The sequence below is a fragment of the Meriones unguiculatus genome, chromosome 4, assembly GCF_030254825.1.
Source record: "Meriones unguiculatus strain TT.TT164.6M chromosome 4, Bangor_MerUng_6.1, whole genome shotgun sequence".
Classification (NCBI taxonomy): Eukaryota; Metazoa; Chordata; class Mammalia; order Rodentia; family Muridae; genus Meriones; species Meriones unguiculatus.
The window spans coordinates 77688883-77710634 of NC_083352.1; the positions used below are offsets into that span (position 1 = coordinate 77688883).

The 21752-nt window shown below is 48.8% G+C and overlaps 1 long non-coding RNA gene across 1 annotated transcript; it reads right to left on the bottom strand.

Moving 5' to 3' along the window:
* Positions 1 to 1646: 1646 nt before the first annotated feature.
* On the bottom strand, positions 1647 to 19752 carry LOC132653668 (uncharacterized). Its single transcript, XR_009591449.1, has 3 exons — positions 18995 to 19752; positions 14808 to 14894; positions 1647 to 5310 (listed from the first exon to the last, which is right to left on the bottom strand). It is a non-coding gene; the product is annotated as an uncharacterized LOC132653668 (long non-coding RNA).
* Between the last annotated feature and the right edge of the window lie 2000 nt (positions 19753 to 21752).

A 21752-nucleotide genomic window follows, 5' to 3' on the forward strand; every position in this document is an offset into this window, starting at 1 on the left:
TGCAAAAGCCGTTTGTGTTCTTACCACCGAGCCATCTCTCCAGCCGCTCCCTGCCCCCCAGCCCTTTTTAAAGTCATGCTAGAGATGAAAGTCAGGGTTTCATGCACCCTAAACTAACACTGTGATCCATGAGCCACATGGGTTACATGTGTATGTTTTCTCTAATCCCAACAGTCTCCGTGTGTGGGCTTTACTATAGGAAGGATTCACAGCCAGCCGCCGGCAGCAGAGTCCCGGCCTGCCCCAGCCTGTGCGCACACACCCACACAAGGCGCACCACACTCAGTGCTGCCGGAGGGCATGCATTCCAAGAAGCAAGTCACAGGAAGTAATGTCTCCTCATACCTAGCTTGCTAGGTGTGGGCTGTAAACATGTAAGCCTAGCTACTCTTTCGGATCCCAGACTTTTTCCTGTGCCTTTTTTATTTTTTGCAGATAGGTCTTTCTTATTATGGAGTCCAAGTTGCCTTTGAAATTGTGATCTTCCTGCCTCAGTCTTCTTAGTGCTGCTGGGTGCAGTTCCTTGGGGGTGCTGTGATGGAGCAAGCCGCCTGAGGGCTGAACTGGAAGGGGAGAAACAGTGAACTCATAGCCAGGGACATGGTGATCCATAGCAAAGCCCCAGCGACTCAAGGGGACAGAGGGATGGCAAGTTCAAAGCCAGCCTGGGCAGCGTAACCAGATCTGTCTCAAAAGCTAAGAGCACTGCCGTGATGGCTCAGTAGGTGAAGGCACTTGTCGCCAACCCTTAAGACTCGAGTTTGATGTCATAGACACACTTGGTGGAGGATAGAAGCGACCCCACTACCTTGCACACACATATTTATGTACAAATGTGAGGCAAATAAATAAATGGCAGAAAAGCTGGGGATTTAGCTCTGGGGCAGAGCACTTGCCTGGCAGCCCCCAGAGAGGGGCTGGGGACATGGCTCAGCTGTTCAGTGTCGGCCGCTTATGAAGCTCCAAGTTTTATCCCTAAAGAACAAAACAGAAACCTATCCACTCCTGGCTGGGCTCATGGCCAAACCTTTAACCAAGATTTGTTGCCTGTCCCATTGAAAATGGTATTGGAAATTTGAAGATTTCTGTTTAAGAATTGTTTTTCCCTTTTAGGTTGGGCCCATGCCTTGTGCTAGCCCAGTGATCTATTTATGTTTTCTTTATTATTTTTATTTCATGAGTGTATTTCGCCCTCATGAAATTATTTATTTATTTCATGAGTGTATGTCTGTGTACCACATGCATACAGTGCCCTAGGATACCAGAAGAGGATGTCAGATCCCCTGGAATTGAAGTTACAGATGGTTGTGAGCCACTGTATGGGGGCTGGCGTTTAAACGCAGCTCCTCTGGAAGAGCAATAGTACTTTCAGCTGCTGAGCCATCTCTCCTGCCTCCCAGCCCCACCCCTCACCTCCTTCCCTTTATTTTTATTTCAGGACAGGGACTCACTAAGTTACCTATGTTTTTTACCCTATTTTTGTATTATTATTATTATTATTATTATTATTATTATTATTGGTTTTCGAGACAGGGTTTCTCTGTATAGTTCTGGCTGTCCTGGAACTCACTCAATAGAGCAGGTTGGCTTCAAACTCATAGAGATCTGCCTGCTTCTGCCTCCCAAGTGCTGGGAGTAAAGGTGTGTGCCACCACTACCCAGTAGCTTATTTTATTTGTTTAAGACAGGGTTTCTCTGCTCTACAGAGTGAGTTCCAGGACAGCCAGGACTAAAATAGAGGAACCCTGTGTCAAGAAACAAACAAACAACAACACAAAAAAAAGAATAGGTTCTCATGTAGCTCCAGTTGGCCTAGAAGTATGTGCCTGAGGCTGACCTTGAACTCCTGACCCTCCTGCCTCCACATTCTGAGTGCTGGGATGGCAGATACACACAGTCACACCTGGGTTTTGCTGTGTGGGGATGGGGCGTAGGGACTCATGCATCCTCCATTACACATTGAGTTTGAGGTCTTGCTTGGCAACATGGCACTGTCTCAAAGAAAGAAGAGATAGGGCTGGGCATAGTGGTTCATTCAATCATAGCACACTCCCCAAGGAGAGGCAGGTGGAGCTCCGAGTTTGAGCATAGCCTGCTCCACAGAGCCAGTACTGGATGATCAGGCCTACAAAGTGAGACCCTGTTCTCAAACAAACAAACAAACAAACACCCAGAAACATGGGGAGGGACTCAATATGCTTCATATTTTGGTAATTAATAGCAGCCGGGGACAGGAGAATCAATTTTTGTTCTCTTTTTTATTTATTTTGGGGTGTGTGTGTGTGCAGATACTCCAGGAAGCCAGGAAAGGCCTCAGATCTCCTAATGCTGGAGTTACAGGCACCATTGGGACTGAACTCTGTCCTCTGGAAGAGAAGCAAACACCCTTAATGACTGAGCCAATCTCTCCAGCTCAGAGTCAGCTTCTTCCTGTGCATGGCCTCTGTTAGGCTGCCCATGCTCTAGTGGATGCACCATACCCAGGCACGTGTGGGACCACTAACTGAACTCAGTGAGGTATCAGAGAGCAAAAGGGTATGAAGAGGGGAGTGGGGCCTGAGGGACTCAGGGAAAGATGGTGCGTGGGTGGGTATGACCAAGGAACACTGAATACATGTATGATACTGACAAAGCTTAAGATGCTCCAAGGCGGAGGTTTGAAACCTTCCACATGCTGTGACCCTTTAATACAGTTCCTCATGCTGTGGTGACCTCCAGCCATAAAATTATTTTGTTGCTACTTCAAAACAGTAATTTTGCTACTGTTATGAATTGTAATGTAAATATCTGATATGCAGGATATCTGCTATGTGAAAAAAGAAAAAAACAAAACCAAAAACGCTATGGCACATGTTTTTAACTGCAGTTCTGAAGAGGCAAAGACAGGCTAGATGGCCCAGCAGCCTTCCCTACTTGGTGAGTTCTAGGCCAGTGATATTTAAAAAAAAAAAAAAAAAATCAGGGGCTGGAGAGAAGTTTAAGCAGTTAGGAGCATTTGCTGCGTTTGCAGAGGACCCAGGATCCATCAGCACCCACAAGGAGGCTCACGGCCACCCTTAACTCTTGTTCCAGAGGAACTGGCTCTCCTGGCTTCCCCAGGCACGGGGCATGCATGTGGTGTACATACATACATGCAGGCAAAGGACTCAGACCCATAAAATAAAATAAAATTTCAATGCCTTATAGATGCCCCCCAGAGAGGGTTTCTCTGTGTAGCCCTGGCTGTCCTGGAACTCTGGCCTCAAACTCAGAGATCCACCTGCCACTACCAGCTATATAGCTGGGTCTTATGGAGGCATTCTCTTTCTCTGTCTCTATTTATTTTTAATTTTATGGGCATTGGTGTTTTGCCTCTTTGAAAACCAAAACAATGATGGGGCTGAGCAGGAAAAGAGCTTGCCACTGGGAATGATGGCCTGAGTTCAATCCCCAAAACTCACACAAGGAAAGAGACAACTTACTCCTGCAAGTCGTTCTTCAACTTTCACACTCTTCTGTTAGTTCCTGTGTAACACACACGCACACACACATTCAAACAAATAAACCTTCGAAAACTTTTCTTAAAGATACATTGGTGGGCAGGGTGTTGCTGGTGTAGGATTTCAATCCCAGCACTCAGAAGGCAGAGGCAGGAGAATCTCTGTGAGTTCAAGGCCAGCCTCTTTTATAGAGTGAGTCCAGGACAGCCAGGGCTACACAAAGAGACCCTGTCTTTTTGTTTGTTTTGTTTGTTTGAGACAGAGTTTCTCTGTGTAGCCCTGGCTGTTCCAGACTCACTGGGATCACAGGTGTGTGCCACCACGCCCAGCGGAATCCCTGTCTTGAACCACCCTCCCTCTTCTGCAAAAGATACATTGGTGTGAGGAGTGCTAAGAATGTAGTTCAATGGGTAGAGTGTTTGCCTAAAGTACTTGGAGCTCACTCCCTGGTTTTCATGCCCAGCAGTGCATAAAACCCACCCACAGTATTCCATGCCTGTGGTCTCAATACTAGGGGAGAGGAGGACAGGAGGGTCAGGATTTTATGGTCATCCTCTGCTACAGAGTGATTTCAAAGCCTTTAGAACTACATGAGACCAGCCAGATGTGGTGGCCCTTTTGATCCCAGCACTCGGGGAGGGAAAGTCAGGTGGATCCCTGTGTGTTCCAGGCCAGCCTGGTCTACAGAGTGAGAAGAGGACAGCCAGGGCTTCATAGAGAAACCCTGTCTCGAAAAACAAACTAACAAACTAAACCTACATGACTCAAAATGAGATCCATCTTCAAAATGGAGGTGTCCCAAGACAGGTCTGACCATAACACTGCAGGGACTGGGGCAGAAGGACTGACACAAAGACCTTCTCAAAACCACAGCAAGGCCAAACAACAAACCCAAGGCAACAGAGGGATAAAGGGAACCATAGTGCCTGAAACGAGCTGGTGCTGAGCTACAGAGCAGTTGGCAGAGCCTAGCGCACACAACACCTTGGGTTCAGCCCTCGGCGCTGTATAAACTGGGCAAGGTTGGGGCTGGGTGTGATCTCAGGATTCAGGAGGGAACAGAGGGAGGATCCGAAGTTTCAAGCCATTCTAAGTTTATGGGGAATCAGGGGTCCAGCCTGGGCTATGTGAGACCCTGTCTGAAAACAGAATCAGCTTCCTGAGCAGTCTGGGCTTGGGACCTGCCCTTCCGGTTCCCTCCAGCTAGCATACAGTGGTGGGGGTGGGCCGTCTATGGCGGCCTGTACACCAAGAGGCTCAGACCAGGAACTTCCCTCTTTGCTCATTTCCCGTTTCTCACACAAAGCTCTCGAGGCAGAGTGACTCTGGGAGGACGTCCCTGTTGAGCAATTACTTTTTGGAAGCTAGTGCAGAAATCCCAAAGCCTCCTTGGGACCTGGTGAATGGTTGTGACAGGGGAACATCTCGGGAGGAGACCAAGGTGACTTGGAGATGGGTGAGACTCCTCTGCCTCCCAGGCCACCAGTTTCCTCAGGGTGCTCCCCCCCCCAAAAAAAAAAAGGCCAAGTTAACCCCGGAGAGGCACACCGAGTGACGCTAGCTGCAGGACATAGATCTGGGTCTAGCAATCTGGTGGGCATCACTTCCTGCCCCCAGAAAGAACCGGGGGACTCCGTGGCTGGAATTTCCACAGCTGCCATGGGGAACTGCAAGGATTCGGGATAAAGCCATCCCACCCGGTCCGGCTGTGAGGCAGCCACAAGCTGAGGCAGGGTGGTCAATGCCTGTGAGGCCAGCGCATGGGATGTGGCGGCAGGAGGATCAGGACTTCAGCCTCACCTTTGCCAGGACACTCTGGGCTACAGAAGACCTAGAAAAAGAAAAGAGAGAGAGAGAAAGAAAGAAGGCAAGGGGTCAGCATACGTGTTTGGAGGTAGAACTGCCTTGCCTAGATACCCCCCACTCCTCCTAGATACCCCCCGCCCCTCCACTGCCACCCCCATATTCTGCGCTCCTACAGCTAGGTACACGGGGGTGGGGGTGGGGGCTACTGAGGGTAGGAACAAGGCTGCTGTGAGAACCGTTATGAGAGTCTGGAGAGATGGCCTAGCAGCTAAGAGCACTAGCTGCTTTTCCTAGAGGACCCAGGTTCAATTCCCAGTACCCACATGGTAGTTAACAACTGTCTGTAACCTCAGTTCTCCAGGATCCGACACCCTCACACAGACACACGTGCACATGAAATATAAATAAATAAAATTGTTAAGAAAGAACCATTATGGGAATCCAAATCAGCTGGGAGAAGGGGAATGAAGGGTTACGAGGGCAGAATTCAAGAGAGGGCTAAAGAATATCTCACTTCAAGGACACTGGAATCCCACACCCGAGCTCCGAACACCCGTACATCAGCCCCAAGGTGGAGGTGGGCTTGTCCCCAAGTAAGCATTGCCCCAGGCATCGCAGCTTTGGACAGCCCCTGCTCAAATATCACCTCTTTCTCCAACGCCCATCTGCAAATATTTACATCCTGTTTATGCCACGGCCTCCCAGGGCCTCAATTTTCATGAATAAAATATGAGCTTGTAGGCCCAGCTTAGAAGTGAAGAAACCCAGGCCAGCCAGCTGGTAGGGACCGGAGTGGTGGTTTAGTATTATGGTTGCTGTCGTCTCCCGTGTGGGATTTCGAGGGGCTTTTCATCTGTGGTCAAGGAGACTAGAAGGCTGGAGATTTTTGTAGCACTTTCTGTATTTCTTAGCCATTTCCTGGAATTAGACCATCAAGCTTTGTTCACGGGTCTGTTACCAGAGGAAACACTTTTTGGAAACACTTTTTGTTTTCTTTTTCTTTGCTTAGTTTTTTTTTCTCCCTATTCCTTTAAAAGCATCTATTTTATTTATTTTTGTGTGTGTGTGTTTGTTGACAGAGTGTCATGTAGTCTAAGCTGGCCTGGAACGCAGATCTGAAAATGACTTTGAACTTCAGCGCCTCCTGCCTCCATCACTGTCGGTGATGATCACGGGTCCACACCACTGCTCCCAGCTCTGGGATGCCTGTGAGGAACCAGGGCTTCCTGCCTGGTAGACGAGCAATCTACCCAATGAACTCCAGTCACAGCCCTTGTTAAATTTTGTTTTGTTTTCTGAGACAGGGTTTCTCTGTGTAGCCCTGGCTGTCCTGGACTCACTCTGTAGACCAGGCTGGCCTGGAACTCAGAGATCCACCTGCCTCTGCCTCCCAAGGGCTGGGATTAAAGCTTTTTTTGTTTCTTGTATTCATTTATTTTGCGTGTGTGTTTTGCCTGCATGTCTGTCTAGGCACTGCATGCAGTGCCCCTGGAGGCCAGGAGAGGGCGTCAGATTCCCTGGAACTGGCATTACAGACAGTCGTGAACCACAGTGTGGGTGCTGGGAGCCAAACACGGGTCATCTGGAGGAGTAGCCACTGCTCCTAACTGCTGACTCACTTCTCCAGGCCCTTGTTTTTGTTTTTATTTTGCTTTGGTTTTCTTTTTGGTTTTTCAAGACAGGGTTTCTCTGTGTCGCTTTGGTTGTTTTTTGTTTTTGATACAGTTTCACTTCAGCCTCCTGAACTCACAGACACCCCACCCTCACCCCTGCCCCAAACCCTGGGACTAAAGGAGTGGACCTCTGGGGCTGGAGAGATGGCTCAGTGGTTAAGAGCACGGATTGCTCTTCCAGGGGACTTGGGTTCAATTCCTAGCATTTACATGACAGTTCACAACTGTCTGCATCTCCAAGAGCTGACACCCTCATGTAGGCTAAAAATAAAATAAATTGCCTGGCAGCCCTGGTTTATCTCAGAGGTAGGGTCTCAGCCTCGGTACTCAAGGGGAGGCCAGAGGACAACCTTTAGGAGTCAATTCTCTCTTTTCAGCTTGTGGGGTTCCAGGGCTAGAACTCAGGTGGTCAGGCTTGATGGTAGACTCTTACCCACTGAGCCACCTTATCACCCACTAGTACAACCTTTATTTTATTTATTTTTGAGACAGTCTTATCTGGTCCAGGATGACCTTGAACCTACTATGTAGCTGAGGATGACCTTGAACCTTCTGAACTTCCTGCCTGCATGTCTTAAATGCATAGCCCCTCCCCCCTTTTAATAGACAGGATCTCAATAAAGCTCAGGCTGACTTTGAACTCATGATTCTTCCGTTTCTGTCTGCTGAGTACTTGGATTATGTGTATGCTACCATGCCCTTCTTTAAAAAAAAAAAAAAAGACTTATTTGTGTGTGTGTGTGTGTGTGTGTGTGTGTATGTGTACATGTGTACCGTGTGAGTGCAGGTACTGAGGGCAGAAGAGGCGTAGGATTCCTTTGAGCTGGAATTACAGGAGGTTGCTGGCTGCCAGACTTGGTTGCTGGGAACCCAATTCAGGTCCTCTGCAAGAGCAGCAAGGACTCTGAACTGCTGAGCCATCTTTCCAGCCCTGCTTTTAATTTTAATTTTAGTCCAAATAAAAAGTATTCCACATTGCCCTCATTTTTAAAGTGACCACACAGAGTTGGTAAGCTGGAACATTTGATGTTGTTTTATGGTGACTCATGCCTGTAATCCCAGCACTGGAGATGCTGAGGCGGGAGGACCACGTCCAGTTCCAGGCTAACCTGGATTACAGAGACAGTTGCAGGCCAGCCTTGGCTGCAAACTGTGACTTTGACTCAAACTGGAAAAAAAAATGTGGGTGGAAAACAAAACAGGAAGTTCCCATCTTTAAAAGGACCATCTGGGAATGTGCTAAAGTCAGGCCTGCTGTGGCAGTCTCCCCACTCTCTCTCCTCTCTCTGGTGTGGATCTGTTTCTGTCTTTCTCTCTCGTGTGTGTCTTTCTCTTGTGTGTGTATGTGTTTGTGTGTGTCTCCCTTATGTGTCTCTGTCTGCCTCTCTTTCATGTGTGTGTGCTGTCTCACCCTTTCTTATGTGTGTTTCTGTTTCTCTCTCTCTTGTGTGTGCATGTGTCTCTGTCTCTCTCTTGTGTGTGTGTGTGTGTGTGTGTGTGTGTGTGTGTGTGTTCTGGACTCAGGGAAGGAGAGAGGGACTAAGGACTGTTGGAAGCCCGGCTCTCGACCTGCCCTTCCTGTGGCATTCTGGGTGCTGGGAGCTACACTGGTGTTGTCTCGGGCGGGCAGTGGGGGGGGGGGGGGCTAGTCTAGTGGCCTGGGGGTCAGCGTGGAACCTGCCATGGAGGACTGAGTGGATAGAGGTGTCAGCACTTGGCGTGATGAATCAGTTGTGCTCCCGTAGAGAGTGCCTGAGCCTGCCTGGTTCCGGCTGTGTGGGCTCCTGGAATGCATGGACACTCCCAGGGAGCTCTGCCTAGCTGGAGCCTCACTTTCACCTCCCATCCAAATGCATCCCTGACAGTCCTGCCTTTGGGACAGCAATGCTCACTGCATCCTGGAGACCTCCCGTCATCTTCTCCTACAGGGACACCGTCTTGACTGCTAGTTTGATGAATTTAGAGTCACCTCAGGGAGAACTCTGGGCATTCTGTGAGGGGTCTCAGGATTAGTGAGGCCAGAAGTCACACTGAGGGTGAGCTGGGGTCCTGGGCTGAATGAAGAGGAGACAGTGACCCGTGCACCGTGCTCGTCTCTCTCTGCTTCCTGACTGTGGCTACCATGTGACCAACTGCCTCAGGCTCCTGCAGCTGGGACTTTCCCACCGTGAGGAGCTGTATCCCTCAAACTGTGAGCCAAGCTAAGCCCTTCACCCTTCACTTGTTTTTGTCTGGTATTTTAGCTAACACTTCCTCCTTTGGCCTTTGATGCTTTTAAGACCACAGGAAGTAGTACCAAACCTCATCTATCCTTTCTTTTAAAAAATGCACATATATAGGATAGTTTATAAATTAAACACTGTAGAGATTAACAGTGATTAACAATAAAATAGAAAGACTATGATCCCAAGGCAGCAGGTCTGATAACAAACACCCGCTGAAAGCTTAACGGAAGGGTAGCATACACCCTGTGGATATCTTACAGTCTGAGGCTCATGTCTCTCTCTGCCACAAATTAAAGAATAAAGAAAAAGCAAAGATTCAAAGGAAAGTGAAAATAAATTTTATTGGCAAGTGATGAACATTCTAGGAGTGAAAAGGGGGCCTAGAGCTTTACAGAGACCTGGGTGTTCCAGAGTCCAAGTACCCCCTCTCCATGGTCCCCTACCCCCTCTTTCCTCTTCAGTCTCAAGCTGTCTATGCTCTCTCTCTGGAACAGGGATTGGCTTCCTCACTTCAAATGCACCCATTTGTCTACTGATAGGGACTGTCCCACCCCAACTCTGCGCGCAAGTGCTATGGAAAAGCTGTAGAGCACTTTTAGGGCACGGGAATGCAAATAATTGGTGGGTTTGTCACCAATCAGGGTGTAGCCCTACCTTTCTCTTCCCTGAGGCCACTAAGTAGCAATCCGCTGGATAACTCAGCTACCAAATGGCCAACAACAGGGTCCTGTATTCAGTATGGACACCCTGCAGGCCAATCAATCCGCTAAGGCTATTAGTTAGTTAGACTTAACAGGAGGGTGGGGTACACCATGGATACACTCAACAAAGAGATGATTCACATCCCAGACAAAGACAGGCAGAGGGAGAGAGAGAGAGAGAGAAACTGAGAATATCGCAGGTCACTCAGGTTATCCTCACACTTTTTTACTTTTCCTGTCTCTGCCTACTAAATTCTGAGACGACATGCCTGTAATTTCCAGAAGTTTCCATTTCAGTACTTTGGGACTACAGTGGATGGCTGTAGGTAACTGAAACTTCAGCAGGTGGAACTCGGGTTGTAGGGCTGTGGAAGGGGTGGGGGTATGGGGAGCAGTGGGGGCAGGGCGGGGCCTTAATGCTGCTTACTAGGTTGTAAGTGTCCGAAAAGCTCTAGAGAAACAAAAGTTCTCTCACAGGGTGCAGTGGCACACACCTTTGACCCCAGCACTCAGGGAGGCAGAGGCAGACGGATTGCTGTGAGTTGGAGGCCAGCCTGGTCTATGAATTGAGTCCTGAACAGCCAAAGTTACACAGAGAAAGCCTGTCTCAGGAAAAAATAAAATAAAATAAGTTCTCTCACTTTAGTGCCCAGATTTCTGTATGGGGAGGTGCTGCCATGTCCCCATTTTGCAAGAAAAACTAAAGCATTCAGGTTGGAAGAGTTAAGGTTCAAGGTCACACAGACAGCAGTTGGGGCACATGTCCCTGAAGAGTTAACACACTTCCTGCATGAGGCTGAGGGGGCAGAGGCAAGGATGAGGATGGTTGGCATATAGGAGAGGAGTTTGGGGAGGACCACCAAGGGAGAGGCTTCCTGGGCAAACAGGATTCTCCTCCTCTTCCTCCTCCCTCTCCTCCTCCTCCTCCTTCCTCTTCTTTTTTCCAGTCCCTAGAGTCTCCTCCTGGGGCCTCAAGGCCAGCACGCTGGCAGTGCCCTCTGTACCCTGCCCCCACCCTCAGGCACACCAGCCTGTCCACTCTATCACAGCTAGAAGACAAACCAGAATTTGAACCCCTGTCCACCATGTCATTGGGAGGGGAGGAAGCCTTGGCTGTGCTGCAGTAACACAAGCTGTTTTTAGGAGGCATTGGCACTGCTGGTGCTGCTGGCCCCCAGGCCACTGGCAGGGTCCGGAGGGACAGCTTCACTCAGCCTACCAGGGCTGAGCCACCATCATACTGCGCTCGATCCATTCTCGTCTAGAAAGTCAATCTAAGAACAGCCTCCCTAGCCCCCACTCTTTTTTTTTTTTTGGTTTTGGTTTTGAGACAAGGTTGTTCTGGTACTCACTATGTTGACCAGGAAGACCTTGAACTCACAGAGATCTACCTGCATCTGCCTCCCAAGTTCTGAGATTAAGGGTGTGCACCATCACTGTTGGGCAAATAGCACCCTTTCTTTTCTTTTCTTTCTTTCTTTCTTTCTTTCTTTCTTTCTTTCTTTCTTTCTTTCTTTCTTTCCTTTCTCTCTCTCTCTCTCTCTTTCTTTCTTTTTCGAGACAGGGTTTCTCTGTGTAGCCTTGGCTGTCCTGGACTTTCTTTGTAGAGCAGGCTGGCCTCAGACTTAGAGAGATCTGCCTGCCTCCGCCTCCTGCGTTCGTGCGTGGATTAAGGGCGTTCACCACCATGTCAGGTTGTAGCACCCTTTTTTAGTAAAGTTTTCATTGCTGCAACAAAACACTGTGACCAAAAGCAAGTTGGAGAAGAAACGGTTCATTTGACTCACATTTCCATATTGCTGTTCATCATTGAAGAAAGCTGGGACATGAACAAACAGGGCAGGTACCTGAAGACAGGAGCTGATGCAGAGGCCATGGAGGGGTGCTGCTTCCTGGCTTGCTCCTCATGGCTTGCTCAGCCTGCTTTCTTAAAGAATCCAGGACCTCAATCTTCAAAAGACCAGCCAGCCAGCCAGCACACACTCATATCAGAGGCCAGATTAGGCTTCCTTACATTTCAAGACCATCAGCTAGGAGCTATTAGTTTTCTATTTCCTAAAAAAAGAACCTTGGATATAGGTGTCCCCAAGTTTTAGCCTATACCCAACATGCTGTCTTTTGTTTCCCCTCCCCCCAGGTACTAGGGGTTGAACCTAGAGCTTTGGACATGCTAGACAAGTGTCCTATCCCTGAGCCACACCCCCAGCCATTCTCACTGGGGGAATTCTAGGCAAGTGCTCTACCACTGAGCCACACCCCCATCCCCTCACTGGGGGATTCTAGGCAGGTGCTCTATCACTGAACCACACTCCAGCCCCTCACTGGGGGATTCTAGGCAGGTGTTCTACCACTGTGTCACACCCCCTATCCCCCCACTAGGAGGATTCTAGGCAAGTGCTTAGGTTGGAGTCACACCTCCAGTCCTTATTTATTGTTTATTTTGAGACAGAGTCTCAGTAAATTCCTCTGGGTGGTCTTGGACCACCTCTGCAGCCTAGACAGGCCTTTGCCTCCCAGATGCTATAGTTACAGGTCTCAGCCACCACACTCTTCTCGAAAACACCTGCTTTCCTATCATCTGTGCAATATGAAATCAGTTTTTTGTTTATTATTTAAAGCCAGTATGTCACCCTGGCATTCACACTTGTAATCCCAGCCACTGGTGAAGCTGAGGCTAGAGGTTTGCTGAGAGTTCAAAACTAGCCTGGACTACATGGCAAGACTGTCCAAACAAATGAACAAACACACACACAAACAAATGAATGGCTGGGCACAGGGCACATGCCTGTAATCCCAGCACCCAGCTGGTACAGGCAGGAGAATCAGGATTTCAAGGTCAGCCTTGTCTCCATAGAGAGTTCCAGGCCAGCCTGGGTTACATGAGACCCTGTCACAAAAACTTAACGATAAAATGAAATTAAGGGGCTGAAGTCACGGCTCGGTGACTAAGAGCACTTGCTCTTAGAGCTTGGTTCACGGCTCCCACATGAGCCTATTCACAACAGCCTCTAACCCAGGCTCGGGGGCCCCGGTACCTTCTTCTGAACTTCCAGGGCACACACACAAGTGGAATGTATTCAGACACATGCATGCACACAAATAAGTAATTAAAGGCTGCAGGAAGGGGTTTGCTGCTGGGATAACAGCAGCTTTTTGTATACTGTTCTGTAAAGGTCCCTGTACTCACAGATAAGCACTAGGGAAAGCAGGGGTGTTAAACATGAAGGGGTCTTCTCAACGGAGGAAATAAAATGCCTGCTTCCCACCCAGAAAGCTGGGAGCGGATATTGTTAATGACCTGGTGACCTTTTGCTCTCTGTAGAGCCAGACCTTCCCCAAATCCCAGCGTGATTACGTCAGCCTCTACCCACCAGACCTTCTAGTCTAGCTCTCCATTAACACACCCCATCCTTAGAGGGAGTGCCTGGTGTACTTTACAGCCTGCTCACCTCTGTTCCAGCTTGGTCAGAGACCACAGCTGCTCCTCGGCCTCCGTGAAACCCATCTCATGGTCACACGTAGTTTGGAAAAAGAGTTTCTGTATAGTCAAGCTAAGCTGGATGCAGCCCAACTAAGTCAAACTGACCTGAGTTTTCATTCTCACCTCTCCGTGGATCATTTCGCTGCCAGCCACGATCCCTGCAGGGACCCCGCCATGCTAGCGCATACACACACACACACACCCCACTGCTGACACACTGGCCTCATCTTCGGGCTGACGCACGGATAAGCGGTGAAGCTACATGGGTAGGCTCCAGCATAACAGACTACTGGTTCTCAGTTCCGTTCTGCCTCGGGCGCTATAGAGTTCCTTCTGAAATGCCACAGCAGTTGGACCAATCTGGCCCCCAGACACAGGAGCGTGGTGTCATATGAGGCTCGGTGGGATTGAGAGGGGAGGTGACCCAAAAAAGGTCAAACCAGACAGTGCAATGATTGTCCAAGAAGCCAAGGTGACCCGGAGCATCAGAATAATGTAGAGCCACGGCTCTCAACCTGTGGGTCACACCCCCTCTGGAGACTGCATATCAAATATTTACATTATGATTCATAACAGTAGCATAATTACAGTCATGAAGTGGCAACAAAAATAACTGCGTGGCTGGGGGTCAGCACAGATGAGGAACTGTGTTAAAGGGTCACAGTTAGGAAGGCTGTAGAACACGGGGCCCTTCAAGCAGGGCAGCCTCATCTTCATTGGACCAGCTGTGCTCTTGTGGGCACAAAGACACACAACTCAGTCCAAAGAGGCTATGAAATGGTTTCTTCTGATGCCAAGTATGAGTGACCATGGCCTGAGAACAGATTTAGGTTATTCAAAATTCTGTCTTCCATCAAGGCATCAATTTCGTTAAGTTTTTTTTATAGAAACAGAGCAAAGAAAGTCATAAACCAAAACACTTTTTTTATTAAAGATTTCTTTTTAATTTTATGTGTTTGGGTGTTTACCTGCATGCATGTATGTATGTGTGCCATGCCTGGTGCCCACAGACACCAGAAGAGGGCATCAGATCCCCCTGGGACTAGAGTTATAGGCAGTTGTGAGAACCATGTGGGTGCTGGGAACTGAATCTAGCTCCTTTGGAAGAGCAGTCAGTGCTCCTAAATGCATAGCCATCTCCCCAGCTCCAACACATTTTTCAACGATGTTGGTGGAAACACCAAGAGTGGCGGATTACAGAAAAGCCTGGAAACCTCTCCTATAGGCTTCAGATGCTATCTGAAGACACCCTTAGCTTTTGGGTTGAACAAGCTATTTCCCTGATAAGTTAATATATTTCAAAATGCCTCACCTGATAGTCACAAGGATGTTAGATCAGGTACAGATCAGGGAAAGGAATGGCTGAAAAAAATGAGGGGGGGGTGTAAAGATAGCCCAAGATAAATTTTAATTAGGCTCTGGCCTGCAACATTTCCACTCACCACAAACTTCAAAGTTCTAAACAGTTGATCAGCTTTGCAGAAGGTTCAGCATGAGGTTCGATTTCTTCTGGGAACTCTTGGTCACATCTGCAAGAGAGTCCATCACAATTGGTCCTGTTGATGCTTTACATCACCTTTTAAGAAGGAGGGAGAGGGGAGGACACTGGGCCTTCTCCTGAGATTCCAGCCATTCCTTCCACAGAACTATTCTCTAATTATGTTTAGCCTGGAGGTATTGTCTAAGGATGTGCTAGAGTATATAAACTGGGGAAAATGAACTGAAGATGCTCAGTCCACGTCACCATCCAGAAGCTATCATCCATGCTGCACAAAGCCTTTTCCAACAGGATCACCACACTCTGAAGGTAAGCCCAACAACTCCTTGCTTCCCCAAGGTCACTTTTGGTGGAATTATACTTTGGTTGGTGAATGGGATTTTTTTTTTTACTTTATTTTTTATTATTTTGTGTGTATGACTGTTTTGTGCATATGTACATTTGTGTACCAAATGCATGTATGAGGAGTGTGCTGGGACTTGAACCTGGGTCCCTTGTAAGAACAAGTTTTTGCTCTTAACCACTGAGCCACCTTTTCTGTCCTGTCATTTGGAATCTTATGAGGAGTGAGTAGATGTTGTTTATGTCTCCCTAGGAAAAGGATTCTTTTTTTTGTTGTGGTTGTTTTGTTTTATTTGAGACAGGGTTCCTCTGTGTAGCCGTGGATGTCCTTGACTTGCTTTGTAGACCAGGTTGGCCTTGAACCCACAGAGATCCACCTGCCTCTGCCTCCCAGAGTGCTGGGATTATGAGCGTGCGCGACCACCCAGTTTGGCAAGAAGTCTTGCAATGAAAATGGATCAGAGTCAGCAGGGCATGGTGACGCACACCTGTCATCCCAGCAATGGGGAGGCAGAGGCAGGCAGATCTCTGTGAGTTGGAGGCCAGCCTGGTCTATAAAGTGAGTCTAAGACAGCCAAGGCTACCCATAGAAACCCTGTCTCAAAAAAAAAAAAAAAAAAAAAGAAAAGAAAAGAAAAAAGAAAGAAAGAAAAAGAAATTGGACCATGGTTACCACTGTTAACCATGGCTATGCCATCTTGAAATTTTTCTCTGTTTTGGTGGCTTGATGGGAGATCCCCTAAAGCACAATAATCGGCTTGTTTCCCTAGATCCTCCTTGCACCCTGCAACTCCTGAGAATAACTGGTTATAAAAGATGTTTATGATCACCTCACGTCTGTCTTGTTTTTGAAACAGGGCCTCACTGTGTATCCTTGAAACTGGAGCTCATTAGATAGACCAAGATGGCCTGGTACTCACAGAGATCTACCTGCTTCTGGCCCTAAGAGTCCAGGTTAAAGGTGTGTGCCACCACGCCCAGCTGACACCTCTTTTACTTACTACTCTTTAATCACTCCTGGCATGGAAGCATTTGACCCCACCCCCATCCCTTCCTGGCACCCCAACTCCCTTAACTACCACCACTGTATAAGCAGGGAACACTCTGATTTTCCCTTCTGGAGACCTCTGTTGTAGAAGTTGCTCATTTCCTTGTCCTTGTCCTTCCTCCCTCTGACCTTTGGTGGCTCATCCAGGGAGCTGGGGTGAGGGCACCTGATACTGGACAGAAGCTTTAAAGATCAGAGACTGAGTCTCATGCCTCAAGAGCAGCCTGGCCCGTTCTTCAGCGGCTCCAGCTCTCTACATGGGGTGAAAAGCATCAGCTTATACTCAGCTCTTGTTGCTCAGGGCTTCTCTCTCCACCAGGTCTAATCCAGCTGAGCCTGGACTCAGGTTGGCAAGCTTGTGGGAGCTGGTTACTGCTGACTGGGACCAGGGGTCATTACCCCTCAGTGGACTCTAGTTAACCTGTGAATAGCTGGTAAGATGACATCATGTTTATTAGATAGAATAATATCTAATTAGATAACCATTATAATATACTATATCATTACTTAATACCAACATTAATATATAATTATAATATGATTATATTACATACAATACAATATATTATATATTTTATATAATATGTGTGCTGGTTATTCCATTTTGTGAGGCTTGGCTAGACCACAGCATGAATTCCCTTCCCCTCTTGAGGGAGAACATACCTTGGGATCTAAGCAGCCCAGACCATACTGCCCAGCGTGTTTGGCGTTCCTTTCTCCACTCCTTCCTGTCATCCCTGGTTGCCCAATCCCTCCTCGGGGAGGTGGAGTTCTAGACACGTCCTAGGCCTCCTCCATTATCATTCTTTCACAAAGGCCCCATGGGGCAGCCTCCTCCCTGCTACTTTGTCACCCAGGCCTGCCCCCTCCTGAAATATTCCGATTGCTGAGACCCCCCCCCAACTGACATATTGATGAAGGCACTTTAAGGCTATACCATTGTCACTGGTGACACCAAGAGACCCAGCCTCTCCCCTACACACATTGCCTCAAGGCAGGCAAAGCCCGTCTCTCTCACCAGGGCCCACAAAACCAAAAGTTGGTTTCTATAGTGACTCCAAATATGTACACCACATCCTCCATTCTCAAGCCTTCCATTGGCAAGAGAGGGGGCCCTCTCACTTCACAAGAAACCTATAATTAATTGCAAGTTAATCTGCAAACTCCAATTTGGACACCAGGTTGCCTCTGGCAGTGGTAGCTATCCACCAAAGCAGGCCAAGGCCACACCTCTGAGGCATGAGAGAAGCCGAAGGGGAAATGCTGCTGGCCTCTGTCTGAGCTCAGAAGCGCCTCCCTGACCTTAAGACTCCTAACCTCCCATTTGTGTTTCTGCTCTCACAGATCCAACCTCCGTAAGTATAACCGGCACCACCGGGGACTGCTTGGCCTCTCAGTCACTCCTGGATAAGCAACAGGCGAACTTGAGAATTCTGAGGACCACTTCTCTGCCTCCCACCGCTGTGGGGCACTCCCGGAGAGCCATGATTCGCCCTTGGGTTGTCTGTCTCCTCCTGTTCCCTTACTTCTGTGCCTGTTCAGACAGCTGGATGCCCCTCGTAAACCTCGCTCAACGCCTCCTCAAAGACACTAACTCTTCCTTCTCCTCCAACTGCTGGGTCTGCTTGTCCATCCAAACCCAGCGCTCTCTGGCTGTCCCAGCCCCACTAACGACCTGGGCAGACTCACCCATGAAGCTTCATATTATGTACTCTGCCCGGACCCTCCCTGGCCCTTATCCTATTGCTGATCTTGAGAGACGCCTCCAGAATTTCCAGCCATTAACTGCTCATTACTCTTTCACCAATCCTGACCGACGGGCTATTGCTCTTCTTCAACTCACAAACTTAATGGGCATACTTCCAATACTTTCCCGACTCACCTCTGTGAAATACACTAAGGAACCCTTCTATGAATCTGCCCAGCGCCCCATCTGGGGACCACTCTCTACCCAGACTGTCCTCACCTCCCAGGCCCCTCTCTGCATATCCCGCTTCTTCAAGAATTCAAACCACGCCACCTTCGTGGGCAATCTCTCTGCCTCTCTTTGCAACCACACCTTTCATCTCTCCCCCTCTGCCGACCACCAAACCATAGATCTGTCCACCAGCTACGCATTTGCCAAACTAATGACCATGCCAGGCTCTAAATGGAGAAATCCCTTACGTTTTTCAGGACCCCCTTCCCTGAACTCAGGAAAGCCTTACCATCCCTGCCCAGTAGCTGACATCCATTGTCACACCTACCCAACCACTCCCTGGAGATACTGTCCTTCCTTCTCGTCTAGCACCTGCTATAATCTGACCCTATTTGAACCAGGCAACGGAAGTCATCCCGTTATTATGTCCGTGGACACCACATACTTCAAGATTAAACTCCAAGGACACAAAGACCCCTACCCACTGTTTCAGTACCAGCCTCTCATGGGGGCAGCCCTCTCTGGACAATATTCAATCTGGGAGTATGAACCCACTGTCCAGGAGAACGGGGGTCTCACTCCAAATATCTTTTCACATCTTCTCTCCTTAACCTATTCCTTTTGCCTCAACTCCTCGGGTGTCTTCTTCCTCTGTGGAAGCTCCACATATATATGTCTCCCAGCCAACTGGTCGGGTGTCTGTACCCTTGTCTTCCAATACCCAGACATTGAACTTCTTCCCAGTAATCAAACTATAGCTGTCCCCCTTTTTGCTACAATTCCCTCCTCCATCTCTACTTCTCGCCAGAAGAGAGCCTCTCACCTCCTCCCTCTTCTTGTGGGCCTGGGCATCACGTCTGCGCTCGGGCTAAGCATCGCTGGTATCAGCACCTCAACCATCTATTTCCAACAGCTCTCGAAGGCTCTCTCGGACAGCCTCGACGAAATAGCCACCTCCATTATCACCCTCCAAGACCAAATAGACTCGCTGGCAGGGGTTGTCCTCCAGAACCGCAGAGCCCTGGACCTCATCACGGCAGAGAAAGGGGGAACCTGTCTCTTCCTCCAGGAAGAATGCTGCTTTTACATAAACCAGTCTGGAGTCGTCCGGGATGCAGCAAAGAAACTTCAAGAAAGAGCATCTGTGTTCCGCCCAAGCTCCAGTTCTTGGATCCAGTGGCTGGGGCTGGGACACTGGCTGCCTTCCTGGTTAACTTCCTTCCTGGGACCCATTTTCTTTATCCTCGTACTGCTCATGTTCGGGCCTTGTCTTCTTAATTGCCTGGCTCATTCTGTATCGAAGCGAATGGGTTCTTTCATTCGGAACACTACCAAAGGGCATGTGGACAAGATCATCCAGCTTCAGGATTCCCAGTACAAGAGACTTCCCCAAGAGCCCCCCGAGGGGGATGCCGTCTAGCAGGAAGGGGCTACAGGAACTACGGCTAACCCACCCCATCTCTATCTGCCAGCCTGCACAAATAAACTTCACCAGTGTCAGCCACGGCCATGCCAAGATGAAGAGCTTTTCTGTTTTGCTTAAATGGTGGCAGTTTTCCCCAAACAACAGTAATCATTGTAGGCTTGTTTTTATAGGTGCCTGGCACCTCCTGTCCCTCTGATAATAACTGGCCATTGGAGAGATTTATGACCACCTGACACTCCTCAGTCACAACTCATGACTCTGATCACTCCTACAACAGCAGCTTCTGTGTGTGCTCCCCCACCCCCAACTCCATCTCTACCCCTGGTCTGTAAGCCCACAGCAAGAACTCTCTGGCTTCCCCAATCTGGAGACCTTCCTTCTTGAGCTTTTTCTAGGATTAAAACTGTCTTGTTGTAGAGGATGCTCATCCTCTTCTTTGTCTTTCCTTCCTTGGACCTTTCAGCCACCAGCCCAGGGCTTTTGAACCAGAGGAGCTTGTCCGGGTGCTGGCTCCCCAGTTCCAGGAACAGGGGTCAGCCTTGACTCTATTTCCCTTCCTTCTGCTGCTGCCAGATGAACAAAACGAGAAAGCTAAATTAACTTAATTTACAAGGAACTCTATCATTCCAAAAGTGGGCTGTGGTCCTACTTCATGCCGAATGTCCTCTGTGTTAGGGAGAGAGTGTCCTCCATAGGCTCAGATGTTTGCATATTAAGTGCCCAGTTGGCAAAGCTGTTTGGGAGGTTGTATGGCCTTGTTGGAGGAGGCGTGTCCCTGTAGGCGAGCTTTGAGAATTTAAAGACACCTGTTGCTTTTGGTTTACGACCTCCACCATGTGCTTGTGGCTCAAGGTGTGAACCTTCGGCTCCTGCTTCGTCTACCGTTTGCTGAGTGCGTCCCTGCCAAGACAGACTCACCTCTCCAGAGTGAGTGGTTAAACAAACCCTCCTTCCATAAGCTGCCTTGGTCACGATGTTCTATCACAGCAATAGAAAAGTAACAGAGGGGGATGGCACGAGGGTTTTATCCAGCATGCTTTTTTTTTTTTTAATAATATAAAATGTAGTCATGGCTGGACTTAAAGTCACAGTGATGCTCCTGCCTCAGCTTCCTGAGTACTGGGACCACAGGAATGCATCGGCACACTCAGCGGTAACGTTTTTTGTTTGGTTTTGTTTTGTCAAAGTCACAAACTGTTGACATTCCATCTGTCTCTGCTGCTGTGTTTCTGGAGGAAATAGAAGGATCTTAATGGCGTGAATACCCAGAAGGATTCAACATGCTCAAAAGAGATGCCCCTTTACAGAGCTGGGGAAGTAGGTCCATGGCTAAGAGTGCTTGCTTCAGCCGGCCGTGGCGCATGCCTGGAATCCCAGCACTCAGAAAGGCATAGGCAGACGGATCTCTGCAGGTCAGAGGCCAGACTTGTCTACAAAGCAGGTCCAAGACAGCCAAGGCTACATAGAAAAACCCTGTCTCGAAAAAAAAAAAAAAAAAGAGTGCTTGCTTCTCTGCGTCGGCTTCCCAGCTCCCACAACTGCCTGTAACTTGGGCTCCAGGGTGTCCCGATCTCTTTTCTGACTCGGAGGAAACTGCACTCCGGTGCACGCACAATTACAATCTTTAAACAGATGTCCCCTTAGGCTTGATACCGTTCCTATGACTGAGCCGGAGGAAGAAGACAGCTTAGAGACCCTGTCCCGGAGCAAAGAACTCACAGAGAGCTTGGGTATGGACGCTGCGTGCCTGTCATTCCATCACTCAGGAGGCCCAGGCTGCAGGCTAGAGTTTGAGGTCAGCCTGGGCTACATAAATGAGGCCTTATCTCAGAAAGCTGAAATTATGCAGTTTTATTTACAGAGACGTCTCTCAGGAAATCCGGAAGGCTGCAAGAAAAAGCTCCCAGGACCTCAGAAGTCTAGGTCCGGTCAGCTGGGAGAAGAACGCTTCTCGTGAGATCAGCTTCCCTTCCTCTATCAGCTGTAGAGGCGTATCTACCAGAGGCGTAGATGCTAGGCTTCCTCCCGGCCAGGAAGAACCCCGGAACCAGCCAAGTCCACGTGTCTGGAAACAGCCTGGTGGTGGCCTGCTCAGCAGATGTCTCCATGGAGACGCCACGCCCACCCTGTGCGGAGGGCTCAGTTGTGAAGCCAG